Below are 17268 nucleotides of genomic sequence, written 5' to 3'. Positions count from 1 at the left end.
GTATTTCAAATGCCATGGTAACTATAATTTTACGGGTAAATGTACCCTAAATATCTGCTGCCAGCTTCACCCTGAATTAACTGCAGCCTGGAAGCAGGTAAACATCTCACTAATTCCTGTTACTCATTAATGTCCTCTTATCTCACCTCTGGACTTCCAGTCTAGAAGATGCTGTCAGAATTCACCCACCCAACAGAAAATACAGAGGAGCTGGGCCAGGGATGCTGCTCATGATCACAGCATCTCACTCCACATGTGGGAAACCCATGTAAATATGGGGTCAAAAGTGGGTCCAACAAAAGAACTGGGTATTGCAGTCCCTATTTTTCACATTAGATCCCCATGACAGGAATTCAGGGTCCTCTGGAGATTTACTCCCCAGGGCACAGGGAAAGAAGGATCTGAATCAAACATCATGCTAAGCAGAGGACTGTCTAAAGTTGTCAGATTCTGAGTGAGATAATGGAGACATGTTGTGTATACCCTGAAACACCACAGGAACAAATTATTTCTACCAAGGATCCAGGCATTTTCCTTTTTAAGGAGCCTCATCTTGTTAGCAGTATGCATGATGCATACACACATAGTGGTTCAGGGATATAAGTGTAGGAACACCTAGTCCCTAGACCCAATAATTTTTGGATCAGACCTAGCTGAGCTTCGGGCAGGTGCATGCACAGCTCCACATGTGTAGAAAGAGCACTCAGGCATCTGGTGGACTCTGTGGCAGAGATCCTAGAGGTTTGGCTCACCCCAGTATCAGGGAGCAACTAAAACAGGATTATCAGAATTACAGCTTTGGCTTTACCAACCTAAATTTCATTTATATCTTGTTCTAAAGTGCTTTATATAGGTCTTTTATAAAAGAATGTGGGATTTATGGATGAAAACCACCCTGTAAGAGTTAAGCTATTTGAGTTAATTTTGGTACCATGTCTATGGCTTGTCTATAACTGTCCAAATGTTAGACCTGTGTTCATATAGCACAGGAGCAGGAAGCTTTAAAAATAAAAGTAATAAATACTAAGTTTTTCAATCTACAAGTTTTCAACACATTTACAGCAGTCATTTTCTTGTCCATTCTACTCATGTTCTTATTAAGTAAGCAACAGTCTTTCTTGGAAGCAAATATTTTATTTTAATAGCACATACCACCACCTGCTGTAAGAAACTGAAATTGCCTTTGCAATTGCAGGGCTTTTAAACCTGAATAAAGCAGCCTGCCTTATGTTTTAAATAGAGCTAGATTGTTGACATCTCTCTCTGATACTAATTGAATTATCTATTCATCCAAATATTTTCTGACATGGTTGATATATAATATATATTTATATGTAATATCAGAAGCTTGACTCTAAGATGCGTGGAAATTTAGGAAACGTTTCTATTCTGGGTACTTTAATACCTCTTCCTCTCACTATCTAGGCAGCCCCACATAGCAGGACTAAGATATTACTTCCCTCCCAACCCCATGCATGTATCCCATTTGCCAAAAACATCAAAAGGCTTGACCACCCCAGTGCAACCTACCACTTAGGCCATTGTGCACTTTTCTACCATTTATCCACGCTAAAGATAGGAAAAATTTGTTTAATTTTAAGTGCTATTATTAACAACAGCAATAAGAGTACCAGATTATTCCTTTTCCTTGCTACTTATGTAGTTTTTATGATCACCTGTCTTGTCCCTCTACCTTTTCTTTATTGTTTTACCAAATAACCCCACCAAAGTTTCCCTCTAATTCTTTTCTCCCTTCATCCGGGTCTACATTTAAGGCAGCCTCTAGACACTTTTTTCTTGGCACTTTCATGTGTCACTTCAAAAGCCTCTTCAAAACTGAATCTTCTTTTTTTTTTTTCCTAAGATGTCTTCTCTGCTATCCTTTCTTTTCCCCCCAATATATTTATAGTCTCCAAATCTTTCACTCATAACCATTATCTTGCTAGACTTGATTGATTTCCTCACATTTTAACAACTCTCAGAGCTCCCTTTTTCTACCTGTTACAATGTCAAAATATTTTGCCATATGTTCTTGTATTGCCTTCACAAGCCCCGTTGCATCCCTACTTAGAGCAGAGCTTCCTGAATCTTTTCTGAGCATCACCATTAGCAGCAGTAGTGCCAGTAGGTGTGTTCCCTGAAAGCAGTGGAACACACTTCAATTGTGACTTGTACATGGTGAACACTGCAGAGAAATGTATGTGCTGCCTGGGATTCACTGCACCAGGAAATCCAGAGCTCTTTCCTTCTACCTATAGGTGAATAGGGAAAAAAAGAAAAGAAAAAAAAAAAAAGAAAAAAAAAGTAATTTCAGTTGGAGTTGGTTTTACTTGAATATCCTCATTATTCATGATCCCTTCAGTGTCACACCATCAGTCATGATAACTGCTCCTTGAATCTGAATTAGCTTAGTAAACTGAAGTAAGGAAAGAATCAAGAAAAAATGGAAGGAAGGGAGGAAGGGAGGGAAAGAGAGAGAGAGAGAGAGAGAGAGAGAGAGAGAGAGAGAGAGAGAGAAAGAGAGAGAAAGAGAGAGAAAGAGAGAGAAAGATGAGAGAAAGAGAGAGAAAGAGAGAGAAAGAGAGAGAAAGAGAGAGAAAGAGAGAGAAAGAGAGAGAAAGAGAGAGAAAGAGAGAGAGAGAGAGAGAGAGAGAGAAAGAAAGAAAGAAAGAAAGAAAGAAAAATTACTGGCCCAGAAATTCCATCAGGTGATGGATATTAAGTAGACTTCATTTCTGTTCTAGTGATCACCTCTGTCTTACTGTAAAAAATCCCTGCTTCTCTGGATGCCTCTGCCATGCCTCTTTACGTATCTAGGCCATTTCCTGTCATCTTGTTGTTGCTTAACAGCTATAATGTTTGTTCAGACGTGTCTCATCTTGAAACATTTTCCTTTTCTTTCTGCTTCTTATTGTAGGCAACATAAATTATGAAGCATTTTTATGTAGGTGTCGCATAAATTAAATATTTTAATAATCAGATCAACCTGCTGTATTTATGGGTACATGTGTTTGTTACTGCCTCAGTGGCAGTACATCTTTTACAGCAAGTACACCTTATTTCATTGTCAGACAAATACATTAGTCAAGAGAATCTCTCTTAGTAACATTTTTTCTGTCCAAATGTTTTTATTTTTCCTTTTATTTTGCTTTGAGTTAGTCAAAACAGAGTAGAGATTACCTATGTCTCAGCTTTAGTGCTGCTGTTTCTGTTCTGAACTCTGCAGGATGTTTCCAGAAATACTATCTGACAAGGAAATTGTTTCCAGACTGTTTTGTGCTTTCACCTGCCAGAATCTCTCAACCAAATCCACCAAAAAATTGACTATGCTCTAGACTAAACAAAACAGTTTGATTGCAGCTAGTGTAAACTAGTACTGAAGTCAAAGGCTGCGTGATGGTTGAGTTTCATATATTAAAAGCTTGGCCTAAATATTGCTTGTGTGTAAAGATGTCCAGAATAATTTGTGCATATCTTATGTGAAAACTAAATTTTAAATTTAAATCCAAACCTACACATGCTTAAATACATGCCCTTTAAAAGTGAATTTAAAAATACATGAATCAGTAGAACAGCTTCCACGCTTTAAAATTAACTACATGCTTAAGCAGTTGGCAGGATGAGAGCAATAAAAATGTTACAAGCCAAAGCATTGAACTCCTTTGCGTTTTTTTGATAGCCTCTGATCTTTCATCTGCTACAAGGATGGTACATGAATGAAATCATTTGCTGTTGCTGCAGTAGACATGAGGGTTTTTGCATGTGTTGATTTTACTTAGCATTAACAGCAAATGCATTTTCAACAATGAAACAGCAATTTATCTTCAGGCTCTTTTAAATGCAGGAAAAAAAAAGGTCAATTATTACTGTAGATGAAATGCTTCTTCACTGACAATACCATCAGAATAAAAGAGATGCTCTTCTCAAAAGTCAGCATTTTGATAAAAACTAATGTCATTCCTACTTATGCAGATGTACTAAACCATTAAGAAGATGAGTATCTAGATGTTTGTCTCTCTTTTTCTTCCTTTTATTAAAATATCATTTCCATAAGCACCATTATTTGGTTTTCTCTACGACAGTAAGGTTAATTTAATTTTTAACTCTTAATTTATGCCACAAATATTCTGCAATTCTTTCTAGAGATTAGTAATAGATGTGGCTCATCTCCCTTCTTGAGTACATAGAAAAGGAAACTCTGAATAGCTCTAATTCTTCTCTAGGTATGTATAAAGGCATAAGGAAACAAAATTATACACAAGTGCATATAGAAAAAGGTTTACTTTTTCTCTTAGTTTCTAAGGAGGCATGACCAGTAAGCAAGAACATGGATATGCCTGAAAGCTCACCTGTCTCCAGGGCTTAGACACAAAACTCCAGGCTACTCAGAGACATTTCTTTCCATCTAGTTAAAATACACAGCTGGGACCTTTTTTGTAGGAGGACAGCTGCTTTATATATGTGTGTGTGTGTGCGTATACACAAAGTTAATATGTATGTATAAAGCTATACATATATCTGTACAAAGCTAATATATTAAACTGTCAATGAAAACATGACCGTGATGTTTTGGGATGTAGAAGCTGTAAACTTGAATCCATTTGTGAAGGATTGTTTACTCATTCTGTATTAAGCTCATGCAGGATAAAATCTGTGTACACCTCTTGAAGCAGGGTCAGCAATGCAGCACTCCTCTATAGCTTCCACAGAAAAGGCAGAATGCCCACAGTAACCTGCAGCCTTGAACCTGCTTGCCTGGGTTTCCCCTGGAAAGCTGGCACAAGTCAGCCTGTAGCCCCTTCACCACAGGATGTTCAGCATAGGTCACCCACATCCTGCATGATAACGCTGAAATGACAACGAGCATCATTTTAAAGAAACGGTGAATTTCAATGCATGTTAGGCTGTATCCACACCAGTAGGCATGCTTTGAAGTGCTGACTGGATTGAGTCCCTGCAGAGAGATGGATGGATAAATTGTGTATTATCATCAGCCTTCACCACCACCAACACAGAGTTGCTCAGTGCTGTGAAAACTGAGATGTTGCTCTACATAACCAGTAGCAGAAGAGAAAATGCTTTTTAAGATAAGGTACCGAGGAACATATAAAGCTTCAGTAGCAATTCAACAGGACTCCCAGGATTGTGGTGCTAATTAGAAGTCCCTGAACTCTGCCTAAGGTGAGCTGTTAATGGCTAAATCCCATTTTGCAGCTTTAACAAAATGAGGATAACGATGTGCTCATATGTTAAAGGACTTAGATGGATGATCTAAGGAGCAAATCATTACATTTCCTGCATTATTAGAACTACTACTAATTACAAGTTAAAGGCCAGCTGGTAAAAGCTGATGGGTGTTTTTCAAACATAGATTTTCTGATTAAATGTTTAATTCCTGTAATATTGTAGTTCAAACACTGGCCTTGTTCACTGATGCACTTGGGAATACTGACTGATGACTCAAGAACTGTGGATTCAATACTCCATTCATTCAATATTTACAAACTCTAGGTAATCAATTTCCAAAACATAAAAAGTAGCAGCTTTGTTTTATTCTTTGTGCTCAGGAAGTTAAAGTTACATTGCTCCAGTTGATTTTATGCAATTATATGTTAGCTGAATTTTTAACCTACACATGTATTCCCTAAGCTGATTTATCAGAAGACTTCAAATGTCAACTCAGTATTCATAAGAAACCTTTTGTCTGCATTAAGAGCTGGCTGCTGTCAGTGATATTGGGTTACAGAGAACAAGAACAACCATCCAAAAAAAAAAAAAAAAAGCCACAAAGTCATTGCTTGATTTGATTGTTATTCATTTTTAAGTACTTTCATTCCACTCTGATTGCTTTAGAATTTGTCTGCTTTATAAGTGTCTTTAAAAGGAGACATTGATGTTTTATGCTGTCTTAAGTGCTCACAATCATCACTGTTGGTGAACATGGACTCATTAATGTCTAAATCATTTACAACACAAGGATGTTTCTTTGTCTCTTGAGTTTGCTTTTCCTGGGACAATTAATTTTTATATAAGCTACTACATCTGCTTCCAATATCAACCATGAATTTTAGTTTATCCTTTGGATCATAAAAAATAAGTTTTGCACAGACTTGACATTTTTAAACCAGTAGAAGAGTTTTCAGAACTCTCACTCTATCCATAGAAATATACATATTTATTTTTATTTTTTATTTCTTAAATTTATGACCTATAAATCTCTTAACTATTCCTTAAGCTGTTGTTATTCATGTAAATAGCATTACACTGTGAGCCATGAAGAAAACAGATATACCTCTTCAGCACAGAATTATTAAAACTGACAGTATGACATTGAGACCTTACCAAACCATTTCCTTGAGGAAAATGTATGCTCTGAAACTGCATTGCCAACAAAACTATAAAATTAATAGTTTTCCTATAGGTTTGGATGGTGCAACTTTCCATCATTCCGCAGTATGCCCAGTAACTTCTGTGAAGCACTGAAACACCTCATGATTCAAAACATAATTGAATCACATGACTTTGAAGTGAAAGTCTGTTATTGATCAAACACTTTATATGCTGTAAGAATGGTGATCATTTGGTTTATGGAACTAAAAGCACCAATCTGGAACGGTTTTCAGTCTACCAGTCTGTTTACCTTATCTTTGTCTCTTTCTGTTCTTCTGTTGATTTCCAAGTAGAAACTACTTTATGATATGAGTACGCTCTCCTTTTATTTCTGTAGGATTTTGATTCACTAAATATTCATTAAAAAAAAAAAAGTAATAGCATTGCTAGCCAAAGAAACTTGTTTTCATACTGCTGTGCCTTGGGTTGAATGACTTTATGAGATGTGAATACAGTGGGGGAGTCATTCCAGTATCTAGAAGGTTTTTATCATTTCTTCTTTCCAAGATGGTTCACACTGCATCTCCCTCAAAGAGGCCATTAATGGCTTCTCCCTCTTCTTCTCAGTCACCTACTTCATTAGAGCCAGGGAAGAAGAGTGGGCAGAGAGAGGAATATCACTATTCCTTTGGGAAATTTGTTTAGAATTGGCTCTTTGGTTCACAAGTTATTAGATATGAATAAACACGAACACAGGTATTTACCCTTTGATTGCTCAATGCTCATTCTTTTAGGAAAACATATAAATGTGAGGGGAGGCAGAGGGAACAAGCAGATATACTGATTTCTGCATGAAGAGGTCCAACTCTCAAAAAGTTGCATTTCTCTTCAGTTTGGCTCTAATTTTCCCACATTATGATTAACATAAAAATTTCCAAGTGAGAGAAGAAAGAAAAGATGCAAGACCCTGGGAAGCTGATATCACTATACACAGCACTTGATGCATGTAGCTTTTCTCTGAATCTATTCCAAAAATGAGGATGCCTTTCAAGTTCAATTAAAAATATGTATGTTTTATGAGTGTAGCCCATTTTTAATCTCTCCCTTTCAGCTTTTCCTCCTTCCTTGTAGGAGTTCTGCTGTATGCATTTCAAGAATCTACGACATAGCTCCAGTAGGGAAACTTGGCTCAGACTTCTGAGCAAATTGCTAAGTTGTGAGAAAGAGCTGTAAAAAAGTCTGCAGAATGGAGCCTTGTGAGATAAGAAAGGTGAAAATGTAGATGGAGGTAGGATTGTTGAAACTGGGACTGTTAGCAGCTGGAGGATTCAAGAGGAAAAACACCAAGTTGGAAAAAGAAAAAAAAAAAAAACATAAAGGATGAATAGAGAGGTGGAATTTAACAATGCAGGAAGAGCTAAGATCCAGGAAGCAGCAGACAACCTCTGTGGCCTGACGAAGCCGGGAACCCTCTTGGCTCAACCTCGTTCCTGGCTCCCCTCTGGTTAGCAAAATCTCTGGGTGTCACATAGGAAGGGGAAAAGACTGAGAGCACTAGCATTTCGCATAGTTCTTTAAGAAAATCTAGCTATCCTTCATATGTGCCAATTAACAAATAATCACTATGCATTTTAAAGGTGTGTATGTGATGTTGACATAGTCTCTTTGTAAACGGATAAAGTTGTCCAGGCCAAAAGCAATTGGTTGTAGAGCTTGAAGGTGGAGAAAGTTTTGAGGTGTGTTTCATGGTTGCCTATAGAAAAGTATATGTGTAAAATGATCTCTGCTATCCATTGTATGGTCCAGACTTTGAAATCTGGCTGTATGTGTTCCCCTCTCAAACTGGACCACAGTACCTTCTAACATTTTGTGTTCAGTCAGAAGCAGTACAGTAGTTGACAGGTAAACTGTTTTCTCAGACTGAAACTCCGAGCTGATGCTCAGGAAATTTATACATGTCTTCAACCAGGAGAAGAGCTGTGATGTCTGAACTCTCTCTTCTCTACCTGAGAACTTCTCTGGAAATAGTCTTTCCTGCATCATCAGCAGACCCCTCACTAGAACCTGTGGGTCAGGAGCTAGGGCATTTATCTGGATTACCATCTCCATTCCCATCATGATTTCTCCTTTTATATAAAGACTGTGTGACGTAAAATGAATAAATAGATTAGAGAGCAGGTACTGAAACTTGCCTCAGCAAGTACTTCAGCTCCAAATCCAGTTTATAAAGTAATTTTAAAAACAAAATCTGGACCTTGACCAGTGCTTTTCAAAGGATAGTTTAAGTGCACTTAACTTCAGGAAGAATCTATGCTGTGTCAGTCCTGTCTTAGATATCTAAATTTGAAGGGGGGGGGAGGGTTAAGATTTATCTGCATAATGACATTTTTCTTAGCTCTTAACAGACTTCCAGTCAGATTGTGGTGATTCTAGAAAGAGGCTCCTTTTAGTACAACAGTACATTTGTCAGAGTACCTACTCAGACAGTAAGAAGCCACTCAGATACCAGACTGTAAACATGGTGGGTAAGTATATAGGAGGGAACAATGTACTGGATGAAAGCTCTCTGAACTGATCTCCCAAAGCTTGGATCCATACTGGGTAGTAGAAGTCATGAAGTGGGAGATGCCAAGAGCCAAAGGTTCTTTGGGACAGATCAAAAGTGGGTTTCTACTTCTGGCTTCCTGGGATCTGAGCATATGTCATAGCAGATGACCGTTTTACTAGGAAGCAGCCTTTGGAAGAGGGCCCACTCTACCTTAGGAAGTGCTCACAGAGCCTTAAGTTTACAGCTCCAGTAAACAAGCTAGACACCCAAACCAGCAACGGCAAGGCACTGTGGAAGTGCTTAAGTTTTCCATACCAATAATGGGAAACAGGTGTACCTGTTTTCTCTCTGCAGCTCCCCCAGAGGCTGCTTAGCAACTTTAAGCATTTCTGTTAAGCAGCCTGATCACTGTTTGGAGTTAGATACAGATAATGCTCAAAGGTCAACATTTAAATTAGGAAGCTATGCTGAGGGAAATTATTTCAGCCTTGGATGGAATACAAGAATTATATTTCATCCTTGGATGAAATACAAGAATACCACTCACGGTACGTTCATGGATGTAACACTGACAATCTACCCTGCAATCCTTGTACACAGAAATTATTTCACACCATTACTGCCCATACTGCTAAATGCCAGTGACTGAAGTCCTTTTCTGCATTTAACTAACTTCCAAGCTGCCCTGCCAAATATATGTTAGTTAAAATAGCCTGTATCCCTCTTTCATCAGTATTTAAATCCAGACCTAGCACAGGATTCTGCAGGGTTTAACCCCACATAAAAGGAGTAAGTAGGAGATAAAAGATAGAGAAAAAAAATGTAATGGTTAGGCTGACTAACAAAGCCAAGACTATTTCTGCTCAATACTAATGAGCCAAGTTATCTATGCTGGCCACCTGCCTGACTATTTGGTTCCTGCCTGTTTTATATTGCTTGTGATGATCTTCAGGGAACTATTATTGTACAAACACTGCTGAATGATTTTAATCTCTACTTTTATTCTTGTTAGCTTTTAATATAATTGTAGAAGATAAATTGTGAGTTGCATGCTTTCTGATCGCTAAAACCTTTGTAAGGTGATAAAAGAATATTAAAATTATTTACAGGAATTTTGGAATTTAGTCAAAGGGCAGACAGCTGTGGATGAAGGTTATGGAACAGATGAGCCAAGCTCTGCCATTGTCCTTGTTGTCCTTCTGCTGGACATTCACACCAGGTTGGTTTTCTTTGCCTCAACATAGTGGTCTTCATCTCTCTTCAGTCAGTATAAGTGGTAGTTATGGTCTTTTTTCTCAGCCTCTGGGTGCTCATTCTGTTTCAGTGTTGCCTCTGATGACAATATTCACCAATAGTAAATATTTACAAGACTTCCCATGAGCTTAAATTCCCACAGCAAAACTCTGCCCACACTTTGGGACCATGAAACACAGTTCATAGTGCTTCCCATGATTCCTCTCTGCTCCTGAGCACAATCTGAGATTTAGCATGGATTTTTCATTGTCCCAGGGCTCCTTTCTGCTTTGCTCCTTCAGCCCAGGCTTACTTTTTGATTCTGGCCAGCGAACCTGCACTGAGCAGAGCCAGGACACAGGCCTACCACTATCATGCTGTTGTTCATAACAGTAAATGGTAGCATAGTCTAATCTCTGTTAGTTTTGGCCTGGACCAAATAACATTTTCTAAAACACTGGCCAAGCACAAGCTAGAAGGACTTGGTCCGAGCCACAGGTGCAGCTGTAAACATAGCCAGCCTATTGCAAGAGATGAAAAGATTAACTGTCATGAGAAATGTGGCATCCCTTATCATGTGGTTTGCTGCTTAGTAACCTTCCACCTGGCATTCAGATATGAAAAAAACAGTTTCCCTGTGTTCCAGTCACTTTGTGGTTCTCTGAAGGCAGACCACACTTAGCTGGTGACTGACATTACAAATTAAAGAGCCATAATTGGGAACTACTAGTTCTGTTTAGCACAGGCATCAAGATGCATGAAGTGATCATGCAGCTTAAACCGAGTCCTGGCAGCTTTTTCTTTCTATTAACCAAGCAAAATTGCCATGGTCCTTTTTTCTGGCTGGAAGAGAGGTCTAAATGGAAGGCACATCCAGACAGTAACACCAAGTATAGTTACCTTGAGGTATGAGCAGAGTGAGTGTGGGATAGCCTGTGCGCACCAATATTAAGACACCTTAGCACAGACTCTTGTCATTTTGCCTTCCCACTCACTGCTGCGATCTCTAAATGTATTCCTCAGTGTTGGCAGTGGACAAGGAAGAAAAAGAGGTGAAGGCAGAAGGGAGTGGTCAGAAGCACCACATAAATCTATGTATCTATATATTGGGTGTATATATATAGAGAGAGGAAAGCATGTAGATAGTATGCACATTTACACATACTCTAGCAGGTTCTGGATACTTTATTTCAGGAAATAAAATAGGTTTAGAAATTCCTGTCTCTGCCCTGCAGTACCTGGAGCTCATTCATGTAATGGACAGACCAGCGAGCAGCAGCAGAAATCCAGAGCAGGGCCATGACCAAGCCACGGTCTGGCCCTGGGCAGCCTCCAACATAACCACAGAATTGTGTAGGCCAGACCAGAATTCATAAACAAAGACAGACCCACTACAAAACACATGCATTCATGCATGTAAAGACAAATACTGTGTAATTCTAAATGCATTTTACACGAAAAGGTAATGCACTGTAAGACGAAATATGATTTTGGAAAGGTTAAATTGGCCATGTCTACCAAAACTACAGGTCAGCAAGACAGATAATCCAGAACATATGCAACAGAATATTTATCCCATCACATTATTTTATTAAGAGCCAGGGCTCTTTTCTTCACAAGGGGAGCGGAGGGGCAGGTGCTGAGCTCTGCTCTCTGGGGACAGCGACAGGACCCGAGGGAACGGCATGGAGCTGGGACACGGGAGGGTCAGGCTGGGTATTAGGGAAAGGTTCTGCACCCGGAAGGTGGTCAGGCACTGGGACAGGCTCCCCAGCGCAGTGGTCACAGCACCGAGCCTGCCAGAGTTCAAGGAGTTTTTGGACAGTGTTCTCAGATACATGAGATACTCAGATACTTTTTTTTTTTTTTTTTTGGGGGAGGGTGGTCCTTTGGGGACCCAGGAGTTGGACTCGATGATCCTTGTGGGTCCCTTCCAGTTCAGATATTCTATGAGTCTATGATTCTTTCCAGTGGAAAGATGTTGCTTTATATCCTCCAATTACTCAATAAATTAATTTAAAAAATAAATAAATAAATCTTCAGGTTTTTTAATGTTACCTGTACTACACCTCAGATGTCATACTAAGCATTTGCCAGGAATCTGTATGAGATCTCTATACAACAGTTGGTTATAAAACACTTCATCAACCATAAGAATTTACATATATCAATATAGAAGAAAGTGCTTCTAGACTTACCATTTAAGCCAGAGGGGGAAAAAAAACGGGGGGGGGGGGTAAATTGTATTTTTCTTTCTCTTACGACTTTGATTTATGAAATCTGTTAATGCATATGATCTCACTTTTCTGCCCTGTTTGCTCTTACACCAGTGTCACACAGTTTTACCAAGTACCTGCTATGCTTCTGTTACAGTTAAATGGAACCAAGAAAAATTAGCCATCCTGCTTATTTGTATTCTGTTCAGGCAACCCTGTTCAGAGGTTTTACTGTGAGATCTGTCATATTCATATTAATTTTTGCCTTACATAAGCTTTAATTTGTTGGCAGCAGCCACTGTTTAAATCTTTCTTATTACCCCAATAGCACTCAGGGATTTTAACTAAAAAAGTAATAATTCTGAGACATGTTTAACTACATCTGGTATAATCATATATGAGCATGTTCGCATGAAGAACTGAAGTGTAACACAAGGGTACTCAAGTTAGCTTTAGACTGGAGGAATAAACTGATTCTGCTCTGCCAGCACACAAGCCTGGTATTTAAAATCTATAATACGCCAGTTAGAAGAGGCTAAGGCTGGGGAGAAGCTGTGGGAGAGAAGGCAAGAAAAAAGAAACCACAAAATGTAAAATGAGACACATGTTTGTTACTGTCTTTTTCTTCACTACACATATCTATGCAGACACACAATATCTATCCACCTGCGTTTGACCACACTGTTATATGTTTTGGATTCTCAGTGGTTTCTACACCAGAAAATCATTAACTGCAGGTGTGAGAACCGGAGGCTGAAAACACAGGCTTGAAAGAACACACTGCACCTCAGTGCTGCTGGAGTAATGCCTGCAGAGGCAAAGTTTAGCACATGGGCTGTGGGAAAAGTTGCCATGTGCAAGAACTTGGAGGAAACCTACCTCTTCCCTTGATCCCACCGGCCTGCAGGGTCTGGCCCTGGCGTCTAGGGCTGTGGTCATGATTTTGAAGTCTACCAGCACAAGAAAGCAACTTTTACATAAGCACCTCTGGATCAAGGCTAGGCAACCAGATGAAAGCAGTTCAGTTACTAAACCTGTTTTCACTTTCAAAACTGATACAGCTGTGAATCACCTCAAAATGAAATAAAGCTCTTCTGTTCTCACACAGTTGGCTATTATTTAAACATGTATACTTAATCAGCTAGTGAGTTCTTTTCCACTGTTCATGAGATTTTTAAAAATACTTATAAAACCTTGGTGTTCATGTTCACTGTAAATCAATGTCTGACTTTTAGAAACAAACTTTTATATTTTGGGTTTTGTTTTGTTGGTGGTGGGTTTCTTGTTTGTTTGTTTGTTTTGTTTCCCAGGGACTTGTTTATTGATTTTGAAGTACAGAACTACATAAATTCTACGATTTTACTCTTGTTTAATATGTGGCTGGACCTCATCCTGCTGATCAAAACTCTGAGGCTGGCAGTTCAGCCAGTTTTCAGCCCACTTTCCTGTTTATTTCTCTAGCCCATACTTCATCAGCAGTCTATGAGAACGTTATGGAAGACAATGTCGAGAGCCTTCTTAAGGCTTGTATCTGAATCTATCCCAAAAGGCTAGTTTGAACTTTACGAAAAAATAATAGCGATATCATATCTAAAAGAAAATAATTTCAGTATAAATACCTCTTAATTTTCATACTTCTACAAAGTAACGTGAGAAAACATTTTATCTATACATACAAGCTTCACCTTTACTGTTAGGTTGGTATTATAATTCAAACTTACAGACTGTTCCCTCATTCCTATCCACTCATAGCAAAAAGCAGTACAATAAAATTTTATAGGCCCATCCACTGTACTGTGGTACAACAGCTGTTACCAGCTGCACAAGTTTTATGCTCAATTTAACTATGTTACCAGGCATTTCCCAAGTCACCTTCAAATGAACATTTTTTTCTCCTTCACTGGAAATTTTATAACTAACAACTTCAAGTCCCTCTTCTGAAGAATTCAAACTGAAATTACCTTGGAAATTACCTTGGAATTGGAAAGATTAAATGTCTTGGCTTGTTTTTGTTTGTTTGTTTGATTGTTTTCAAAAAGACTGAAACTGAACGTTATAAAAAAATGTGTGTCAATCTCACTAGCAAATTAAAGAGCTTTTTAAAATCTGTCACCATCATTAAATCGGGGTGCCATCAAAGGAATTTTATACCTGATTTGTCATTTGCCATAGCTGGCAGAACTAAGAGATTTTGACTGATTGCTTTTCACCCGAATAAATGGACCTGTGCTTTTCAAAGACATTCATGCAGAATCAAAACATGCAGATGTACTATTTCAGTGAAGTGCAAGTGAAAATTGACCAACAGGCACCACACAGGTGGGATTTGTTTGTTTGTTTTGTTTTTAGTGTTTCTCCAAAAGGATGTATTATGGCAAAATTTTATAAGATTTCCACAATTTTCAAATTTCATCCCAGAATGCAATCCACATCCAAACTAAATATCATATGAATATCGGGGAAAGGGGTTCTGTGGGGGGTGAGGTATGCCCTAAAGAAGAGAAGCAAAGAATCCTGGCTCCCTTTGTGTGATTCCCTGTAACATCAAGAGGTACAAGTGGGCTGCTCCATGAGGGGCAGAGAGCTGGGAGCCGAGGGGACAGCAAGGGGCATAAGGCAGCGTCCTCAATAGCAAACGACACAGTCCCACTGTGCGAGTCCCACCAGAGATGAGCAAAGCTGCCCAGTGGCAGTAACCACAGTCAGCCTGTGATAGGTAAGTCTACGGTGATGAGGCAGGTGCAACATCAAGATAGCAAGTCCACTCAGTAGGTCAGGATTGCTATCAGTGAGGTATATGTTCAAGCACAGCTGCAAGACCGTGACAGCAAAGACTGCAGCCAAGGACTTGAACTTAAACACAGCTTCCAAATAAATTGAGACAGGTCCCTAACAAGGCTTGTTGCACCTCTTTTCACAACTCTCCGAGCAACGTAACACAGCTACACCACATAAGAGCTGGCCTTTCGCACAGGCAGCCATAGCCCCAGCAGGAGGTGGGTACACTGAGGGCTCTGACAGCTCCTTCCCCTCCTATGAAGTTCTGGTACATCAGAAATCCTTCTCCTGTGTGTTTTGAAATAATTTCCCTTGGAAGTTATCATTGTTGGTGTATGCCAAGTACCAAAATAAATTGACAATATAATTTAGCTACACAGGTTAAATACATGAATCATCCTTGTTCTTCAGAAGCAAAGAAAATAAAATTTGATTAACTCAACTAAGAGGGGATGGTTTTCATTAACTGTTTGAATAATAATGATTTTTTATCATGTTTTATGCAAAACACTCTTTATAGCTGCCTGCCTACTTAAAGTATTCATTTAACTAGCTAGTGATCACTTCATGCGCTAAGTATAAAGCAAAACATATATGAAAATAGTATCTTGTGTTTATTCACCATGGCTTCCTACCTTTTCTTTCTCCAGCAATTTACCTTCCTAAGGGCAGGAGGGAAATGGAGGAATTTGGTTCTGATATTTACTACACTTAGAGTTACGTAAACAGATCCAAAGCTGCTGCAATACTACAGCCAGCTGTAGCACAAAGAGAGGGAAGTTGTTTATTTTTTTCATCCATGCAGTTGAGCTTCTCCAGTGTTACTGCTTCCAGCATTTCAAATGTGAAATTACTAAGATAACACATCTTCAACAGTCTGCAGCTTGTAATCTATCGTATGCACACAGTTAATTTCAGTGTTATTTGAAACTTTCAGGTCTTCAGCAGATTACTAAACAGTTAATAGTATGGTATTTTGCAAGACTATATTCTAAAATTTATCTGCAGATGCAAGAATTATATTTCTTAAGCCCCTTAAAATGGCAAGAATGTCAATTGGTTATTTTCAGTGTACAGGCACAAACAGATGAAATGTGAAATGAAGTAAGAGGACTGAGAAAAGCTGTGCTGATGTATAAACATCTAACAACTAGTCAAGGCTTTCTCACTCTGCCATTGGTGCACAAACTATACACAGAAAACAGCCTGCCCCTCCCCCCCAGAAAAGAGAAAAAATTTTCTTCGTATTTTTTGGTTTTAGCTTATTCAAACACTAGTGGTTTGCTTAACAAGCCAGATACATTCCACGTATTCATGGAATTAGAATAATTCAGTAAGTTATCCAAGGAATAAATAGGTGTTGCCAGTGCCATATTCTAATGCCTTATGAATGTCACTTACTTAAGATTTTGGCTTCTTACTTTTTCCTGTAACGGTGCAAGAGCTCATGTGTGAGGGGGGAGCAATTCTATATTGCCTTGCAACAGCCATGCTTACTTACATTTGCATGGTAAAAGTATACAAAACAGCAATAACAGCTTTATACCTGGCATAATCCCTGTCTACAACATTGGCAATCATTTTTATGTCATGGATGTGAAACTGAGGAACATATTCTGAAGTACGAGCACAGCTGAGATTTCACCAGCACTGTATGGTCAATACATGCTCTGTTTCCACTGTTGAGGCAGATAAATCATATGAAGGGGAAAAAAAATCCTCCCAGAGCCCCTGGCAAGATTTGATACTGCATGCAAGCTGCCCGCAAGCTTTTGCTACAAAAATGCACTACACAGTTATATGTATTGGAAAGTAGGAAAAAAAAAAAGTTAGATATGAGTCTGTTTTATTGAACTGCTTTATAAACTAAGAGAACAGTGGAACCTTCTCCCAGGGATTGTAAAGTTGTGGCCTGTGCAGAAGTGCCTCGGCAACTGCTCACTGAAATCAGACCATCATTCACCAACATGCTGCTGCAGACAGGACAGGTACATACCAGATGTTCTGCTCCAGCAGGTCCTGAAAGTTGCTCTCTTCTCCTTTCTCCTTCACTGACAGTATTTTTAAAAAGTTGCAGAGAATAGGAACTATACCAAACTTTTCCCTGAAACTGCAAGGTCTACAGTCCTTTTTTCTCTTAACTCACTATTCTTTCTCAAACTC

This window comes from Cygnus atratus, chromosome 1 (genome assembly GCF_013377495.2).
Source record: "Cygnus atratus isolate AKBS03 ecotype Queensland, Australia chromosome 1, CAtr_DNAZoo_HiC_assembly, whole genome shotgun sequence".
Taxonomy (NCBI): Eukaryota; Metazoa; Chordata; class Aves; order Anseriformes; family Anatidae; genus Cygnus; species Cygnus atratus.
This window is presented reverse-complemented; position numbering follows the sequence as displayed.